Here is a 7,721-nt window from a genome sequence, read left to right on the forward strand (position 1 = left end):
TGATTCATCAATCTGGAAAAAGCATAATTCAAAATTTGAACTTTGTTAATGATAATAAGTATTCCATAAAACAATTTTTTCTTGTTGCTGTTGAAGGAAGAGAGTAGCCAAGGTTCATTTTCTCTATGACCATGATCATGAATACAAGAAGGCCATGGTCCATAACACTCACCAGAGTAACTGGTCTTGCTGTTCTACGCCAGATTTTCCTGCTAGTAATACCTATTGTAGTCTAGGCCTATTCTTAGGTAGAGGGGGACATGATTTAAACAATTTAAAATCTACACTTAACTCCAGGATGCTTTAACATAAGTTTCAGCTTTTCTGACCCTGTGGCTCCCTATTTTTCTCTTTTCTTATTTATCACCCCTTGTAAGGGGTCTTAGCCCTGCCAAGTTTGGTTAAAACTGGCCCTGTGGTTCATGAGAACAAGAGGCCCATGGGCCACATCGCTCACCTGAGCACTGTGGTAATGAAAAAGTAGAAATTAGTTTATTATTGAAAAGTTTTGATCCAAAAGTAATCCCATTACCAATCATGGCTTTGCAATTCTTGAGAATAATATTTTTAAAGGAATTTCCTATATATTTCTATGTAAAACTTTGGTCGGCCATTATGGCCCCGCCCTACCCCCAGGGGTCATGATTTGAACAAACTTAAATCTACACTATTTATGTAAAACTTTGGTCGGCCATTGTGGCTCCGCCCTACCCCCGGGGTCATGATTTGACCAAACTTGAATCTACACTACCTGAGGATGCTTCCATATAAATATGATCAATTATGGCTTTGTTATTTCTGAGAAGAAGATTTTTAAAGAATTTTCCTATATATTTCTATGTAAAACTTTGGTCGACCAATTTAGCCCAGCCCTACCCCCGGGGGTCATGATTTGAACAAACTTGAATCTAGGATGTTTACCCATGTTTCATCTTTCCTTGCTCAGTGGTTCTTGAGAAGAAGATTTTTAAAACATACCACCAAATTTTCATTAATTCCCAATTATCTTCCCTTGAATGAGGGCGTGGCCCTTCATTTAAAAACAAACTTGAATCCCCTTCACCCAAGGATGCTTTGAGGCAAGTTTGGTTGAAATTGGCCCAGCGGTTCCTGAGAAGAAGTCGAAAATGTGAAAAGTTTACAGACAGACAGACGGACACCGGACTAAATGTGATCAGAAGAGCTCACTTGAGTTTTCGGCTCAGGTGAGCTAAAAACCTCAGCTCTACAATTCTTCTCTTATTCAAGTGATATAACCCCTTCTTTAACCCTCACCCCATCCTTGCCTCAAGTACTTAGCTGTTATTTGATTCTGAATATTAGTATGACTATTACAGCCTTGCATGTTCATCTGATAAGGGTTTTTTTCAACAACAAAAATTCTGTTTAGATATGCTGCATTTTATAAACTTTAATTTCTAACTTTTTGCTGATTTCAGTTTCCAATATTCAAAGAAACATTTGTATGGATTGAACAAAATAATGAAGATGACACTGTGTTACATTAAAACAATAATACATCTTTTACTCCTATTTGGCTTCCACATACATGTAACTGCAGTAAAACTTGTTTAGTACAAACATGGACATTGTGAATTCACAGATATAGTGAAGTCTTCTTGGATCCCCAATTATGTAAATTTTACGAATTTCAAATGTAGATAGAATAAATTATGGACAGAGCGAAGTTCTTTTGCAGGTCCCAGTGAGTTTGTTATAACCGAGTTGTGCTGTACATATATGTGTACATAAATGATTTAACAAGAGACCCAGGGCCACATCACTCACCTGACTTGGATATAAATCAAAAATCAGCTTTGAATTGAAAAGCTTAAAAGCATATGTGGTCATATTTCATATAAATATTGCCAATCAAGGCTTGCTGTATCCGAGAAGATTTTAAAATATTTTTTTTATATATTCCTATGTTTAACTTTGATCATCCGTTGTGGCCCCGTCCTACACCTGGGTTTCATGATTTGAAAAATTTGAATCTACACTACCCGACAATGGTTCCACATAAGTTTCATCTTTCCTGGGCCATTGGTTCTTGAGAAGATACCGGTATAATTAATGCTATTAATTTTGTTATTCTCTCCCTTTGAAGAATGACAATGACAGACAAAAGACAAACTTTGATCAAAAAAGATCAATAGAGCCTTCGACTCAGGTGAGCTAAAAAATTCAGAGAATAAAGATCAGAAGAAATACCTGTTTCAAAGTCTCTGAATGACAGTGTTCACTATAATTCAGCCCTTAGTCAGAAGGTCCTTGATTGCTAAATGAAAAGGAATGTTCTTAATGATAATAAAAAAAAATGCAAGTATTCAACACAAAATACCAAACAAGAGGCCCATGGGCCACATCGCTCACCTGAGAAGCTTTGACCATTTTGTTCTTTACCAGATTTCCTCCTTGTAATACATAATGCATCCCCACCCTACCCCACTGATCATAATTAAGACATTTTAAAATCTACACTACCCCAGGATCCTTCTACATAAGTTTCAGCTTTTCTGGCCCAGTGGTTCTTGAGAAGAAGATTTTCAAAGATTTTTCCTATATATTTCTATGTAAAACTTTGATTCTCCATTGTTGCCCCGCCCTTCCCCCGGGGGTCATGATTTGAACAATTTAGAATCTACACTACCTGAGGATGATTCCACATAAGTTTCAGCTTTTCTGGCCCAGTGGTTCAGTCCGATCCTTAAAATAAAAAAAGAGAGAGATGAGAGTTAAATAGAAAATAAGAAATTAAAAGTATTAAATTGAACTTTATCTCTATGCTTTTTCCTAGAAAGTTCATATAAAATTACAGTCGCCAGTTTTACGTAACACGTGTTATGCATTTTTAGTTCAATCTAATTTTGTTACGTCAAGTTCCTTCTATGCGCATAAATGATTGTGCACATACCCTAAATTATCTCTCTGTGAATTTTTCATACAGGTTTACTTAGTGTTAATACAAGTACATGTGATTGTTAAATATGTGTTTCTATTCGGATATGAATAGACTTACATGAATAATGAATTCAAAACAATTCTTTCATCTTGACATTTTTTGATGTGTTACATGTAAGCCATGATTAATTATATTTATTACAATTATATATACAATACCGTAATTTCGACTTGTTCTAAATAAGAAAATTTTAAAGTACTTTTTCGTTTAATTGTTTTTGAAATTCTTCGTAAGGCTAATCTTATCCTGTCTGCCTGTGCTCTAGTTTACCGCCAACCAAAGGATAAAAATAACAAACATATTGCTCTATAATTTTAAAGCAACCTTGTTTGCAATTACTAGTATTTGAAAATGAAGTTATTTTTTATTAACTTGAATACATCTTCAGCAAATTCACTGAAAATTTGCTTTTCATCATTAATCTATTTTTTTTTTGTATCTGATTTTTTCTTTTTGTCGTGATTTTACCTTTTTATTTTTTTCTTATTTGCTCTAACAGACTTCATACTTAATAATAATAACAGATTCAATACTGGTACATGTACTTACAAAGCACAGGCAGCAGCACATACTGGAGCCCCGATTCCAAGAGTGAGGGCGGCCTCAGTAGCACAGAAAACTCCGCATGCTCCTGCGGTCAGATCTTTTCCATGATCGCGAAACCACTGCTTGATGTGAGCCACCGCCTCATGAACTGTACATGAGAAAAGAAAACAATATGTTAGTATGTCTTCACATTTTTGCACTAAAGGATGAAATTATTTTTTCATTCATTACTGTTTTTATAACCTTGACCTTAGAAGAAATTACTCTGACTTTTACGTAGAGGAGCGTCATTATTCATATTTCAGCATGTATAAAGTTAACATTCTACCACCCCCACCTCAAATGACGAGAAAAGTCACTGGTTGTTATATCAACATATCGTTCATCCTCTACTCTGGTGTCATTACTTTATAAGCTTCAAGAGCAGCAGCATGATCAGATACTGTATCAGCAAACAGGAACGGAAGACAAACGAGGAGAAGGAAGGCAGCGTTCATCCTGTAATCATTTATCAGTATTATTAATGAAGGAACAATTAATATTATGGATACATACAATACACGCCTATCTACATCTTTATCGTAAACGAAATAATCGTTGGGTATATTTAAAGAAAAACAGAAGACTTTTCTGATAGATTTTAGAATACAAAATAAGGGTTCTTGAAATAACTATTATTCAATGCTGCTGTCTGCTTTTGTGCATACATGTACATGATTTTACTCTAAAATATTATTAACAGTTATATCATTTTTATCATTATTAAGGACTGGGCCCATTAATCAAAGATAGATTAAAACTCTACTTTAATAAGACTTGAAAGTTGAAACACAGTATCTTTTTGGAATTACAATCCATCATTCTTCTTATCAGAAAATCTATTATCAAATTAATATCAAGACATTATTCTGCGACCAAATGTCTGATTTTCTCAAAAATAATATATATTGAAAAAAATTTTTGCTTCAAAAGAATAAATATTTCTGTTTAATTTCATCCAGAACGATAACATTTTTTATTATATGATAGAATAATTTCCATCTCTCTGATTGGCTGAGATCCAACTATGTTAGAAAAATATTACGTTGTATTGACCTGCACGTGACGTTCCAGGTCAATACAAGGATTTATTTCCTCTACATTGATCTAAAAATAGTTTGGGAAATTCCAAATTGATACAAATTGTTCTGGAAAGCTATTTAAACGACTGATTTTTATTTTCATGTGAACAAAACATAAGCGAATATATATTTTAGGTGAAGGGGGTAAGAGGGGATGCAGGAACTCCCCCCCAACACTTTTACTGAACTTTTTTTTTTACTTTTTGGCAGTCACTTTTCCCTGATAATACAACTTCCTTTCAAAATCTATCCTATATAAAAAAGACTGACATTATATATTTCTTTCATGGCAACTAAAATTGATTTAAAAAAAGCATTTCAAATTGATACGACTAGTAAGGTTTATTCACATTTTAATTCTGCTTCTCTCTTGTATTTGGCTATAGGACTTAATAAAATGCAAACAAGTAATGAGCTGTTCATTTTATCAGTGAATCATATAATAAAACAATTATTGCTGTTTTTTCGGTCAATACAATGATTTAGCCATCTTCGAAGTACAATATTCACCTCGCCCTTCGGGCTCGATGAATATTGTACTCCTCAGATGGCTAAATCATTGTATTGACCTCAAAAACCAGCAATAATTGTATAATATACTTTGAAGATTTTGAACGTCGTAAACATGTACCTATCCATGTAAATTTTGGTTTATAGGCATCACCTTTCAACAGGGCACCCCTTATATACACACTCGCTATTTTGATAAGAGAAATAAACTTTATTAAACTTAAATAAAGTTATTCGTAGTCGTACTTACTATGAAAACAATCATTTCAGTAGAATTTTGTCTTAACCATTTACTAGTAGTGGTATTTACAAAGAATGTTAGTATAATTACAATGCATGATAAATCATTGTCTCTCTCCATATTCATGTTATAAAAAAGATATTTTTTACCTGTTGTTTTTATATATGACAAACTGATGGTTAATAAATTGTGCTTGCTGGATTCTTTTATAGTAAAATGCTTATCTAGTTTTGCATTCACCTTGAGGACCCTCACAATATCCTATTTTAAATGCTCTTTGATAAATTTTGTGTTTGATTATCACTCACGCAGGTCATCCGGTAAATGTTTTGTTAAAAAAGGTGTGTCATCCAGTGTTTTGGTAAAAAGGTATCTCTTACAATTGAACATTGCTTGTTTAACCACAAATGTAATTTGTTATAATAAGATTTTTTAAACGTAACAAGTATCTGCAAAATTATATCCTTCTTTGATACTAAATATGACGAGAGTCGCGGATCGCCCGCGTGGCGCAGTGGTTAGAGCGTCTGCTTTAGAGTCGCGAAGTAAGGAGCTGATCCTTACGTCACGGATTCAAATCCTTCTGTAGAACGTTGAGGCCGGTCCTTCAGATGAGACCGTGTAAACCGAGGTCCCTTGTCACAGCAGGTGCTGGCTCGAAAAAGATCCCTCCCTGCACAATGGCCCTGAGTGCCGAGTATAGGACATAATTTGCAGCTCTCCGCCGGTAAGTTGTGGCGTCTCCATATGAGTGAACAGTTCTCCAGAGGAACGTTAAACAATATACAATCAATCAATCAATAGATATGACGTGACATATAGTACCAGAAAGATCCATTCAATAAAGTAAGAAATCAATTTCCTCAAAAATCTAAAAACACCAATCAGAAAGTTCGTTTTGTTGTTGTAAGCTTAGGATGTCAGATTTTACATTAGCCTTGGATTCATATTGGTCATAAATATATTGAAATCCAACTGATATTACAGTATTTACTTTGTTTCACTGTTTTCAATGATACCAAACGAACTTCTAGGGCCCTTGCTTGTTGCCTGACGTCAAGGCGTCAGGCTGTATAAGGATTGATATTTCCAAGATCCGACACTGTGCGATCATACGTAGAGAGCTAGATTTTGTGCAAGTTGATTTACATTGGAATTCTTTATCTGCATTTTAAAAGAAACAGTTTTCTGAAAAAAAGAATGATATCACTGATGCAAAATACTGCAATGTTTACTTCCTTTACTCTTTTTGTATTAACAGATTATTCCATGTGATTCGCTGTTTCAAAATGTCCATGTATGCTTTTTTCTGCATTTCTATAGTACTGGATCAGTCCATTAATATTCGACGAAAGGGATGAATCGCTCTTTTCGCGCAAGGTGTCACTAGTAAGATATCTTCGCGCCTTTTCCTTGGATTTTTCTATCGTATCAATGGGTGTGCTAACTTCCATGGAATTAAATAAAGTTTGTTCTGTTAACTTCCTTCTAATGCTTCAGAAATTCTATCTGCAAGTTTTATATCATTCTTTAAAACAACATATTGTATGCATTAGTATATGGAAATGAAACACTAAAAAATAAATTTTCTAATTTGTTTCCCGATCCCGCGGATGTTTTATTCCATAAATGGACTAGTCCAATATTAATAAACAACGCGGTTCGAGTAATCGTCTCCAGATGTATGATATATTATATGTCTCTGTTCAGATGCACACAATAAATAAGAAACCAGTGAAAAATCTATTACTATAATATTTTGCATTACATGTAAATCGCTAAAGTATCAAACTTTCGGTTCAGTTTTTCTCATTTTGATACATTAAAATATTGGTTTTTCAATCATTCTGCTAAATTTTGTAAAAATTAAAATCTGACGGTTTTTCTTAAGGTACAGATGATACAAACAAACTAAATGGATGTCTGGATTGGTATATATTTGTGGGTTTATTTTTGTTGTAAATAATGCAGTAAATATATTTCTGAAATACAAAAAATAAATTTAACTTTCAAAAAAAAAAGTCCATTCCTCTGCTATTGAATGTTTAATGAGAGAGCTGTGAAACCTTATCACATAATTCCTTATACCGCTTTTATCATTAATTTTTCATCATACTAAGAATGAAAAGAACGAGGGCGCTTTTGATTGGCATTCGGCAGGAATCTGGGCGTAACTGAAAAGTGAAAATTTGATCGACATGTCACATGAAATTTTATAATTTTTTTTATTTATCAGGTTCCTGTGCAACAGGAAAGGGAAATATTTTCCCGAAATTGAACTTTGATTTACTCAAAAATAACTTGAAAATTGGTCAGATCAGACATTTGGTACAAAATGGTA

This window comes from Saccostrea cucullata, unplaced genomic scaffold (genome assembly GCF_032062105.1).
Source record: "Saccostrea cucullata isolate Sc308-1 unplaced genomic scaffold, CSIRO_AGI_Scuc_v1 ctg2726, whole genome shotgun sequence".
In the NCBI taxonomy this organism is placed as follows: Eukaryota; Metazoa; Mollusca; class Bivalvia; order Ostreida; family Ostreidae; genus Saccostrea; species Saccostrea cuccullata.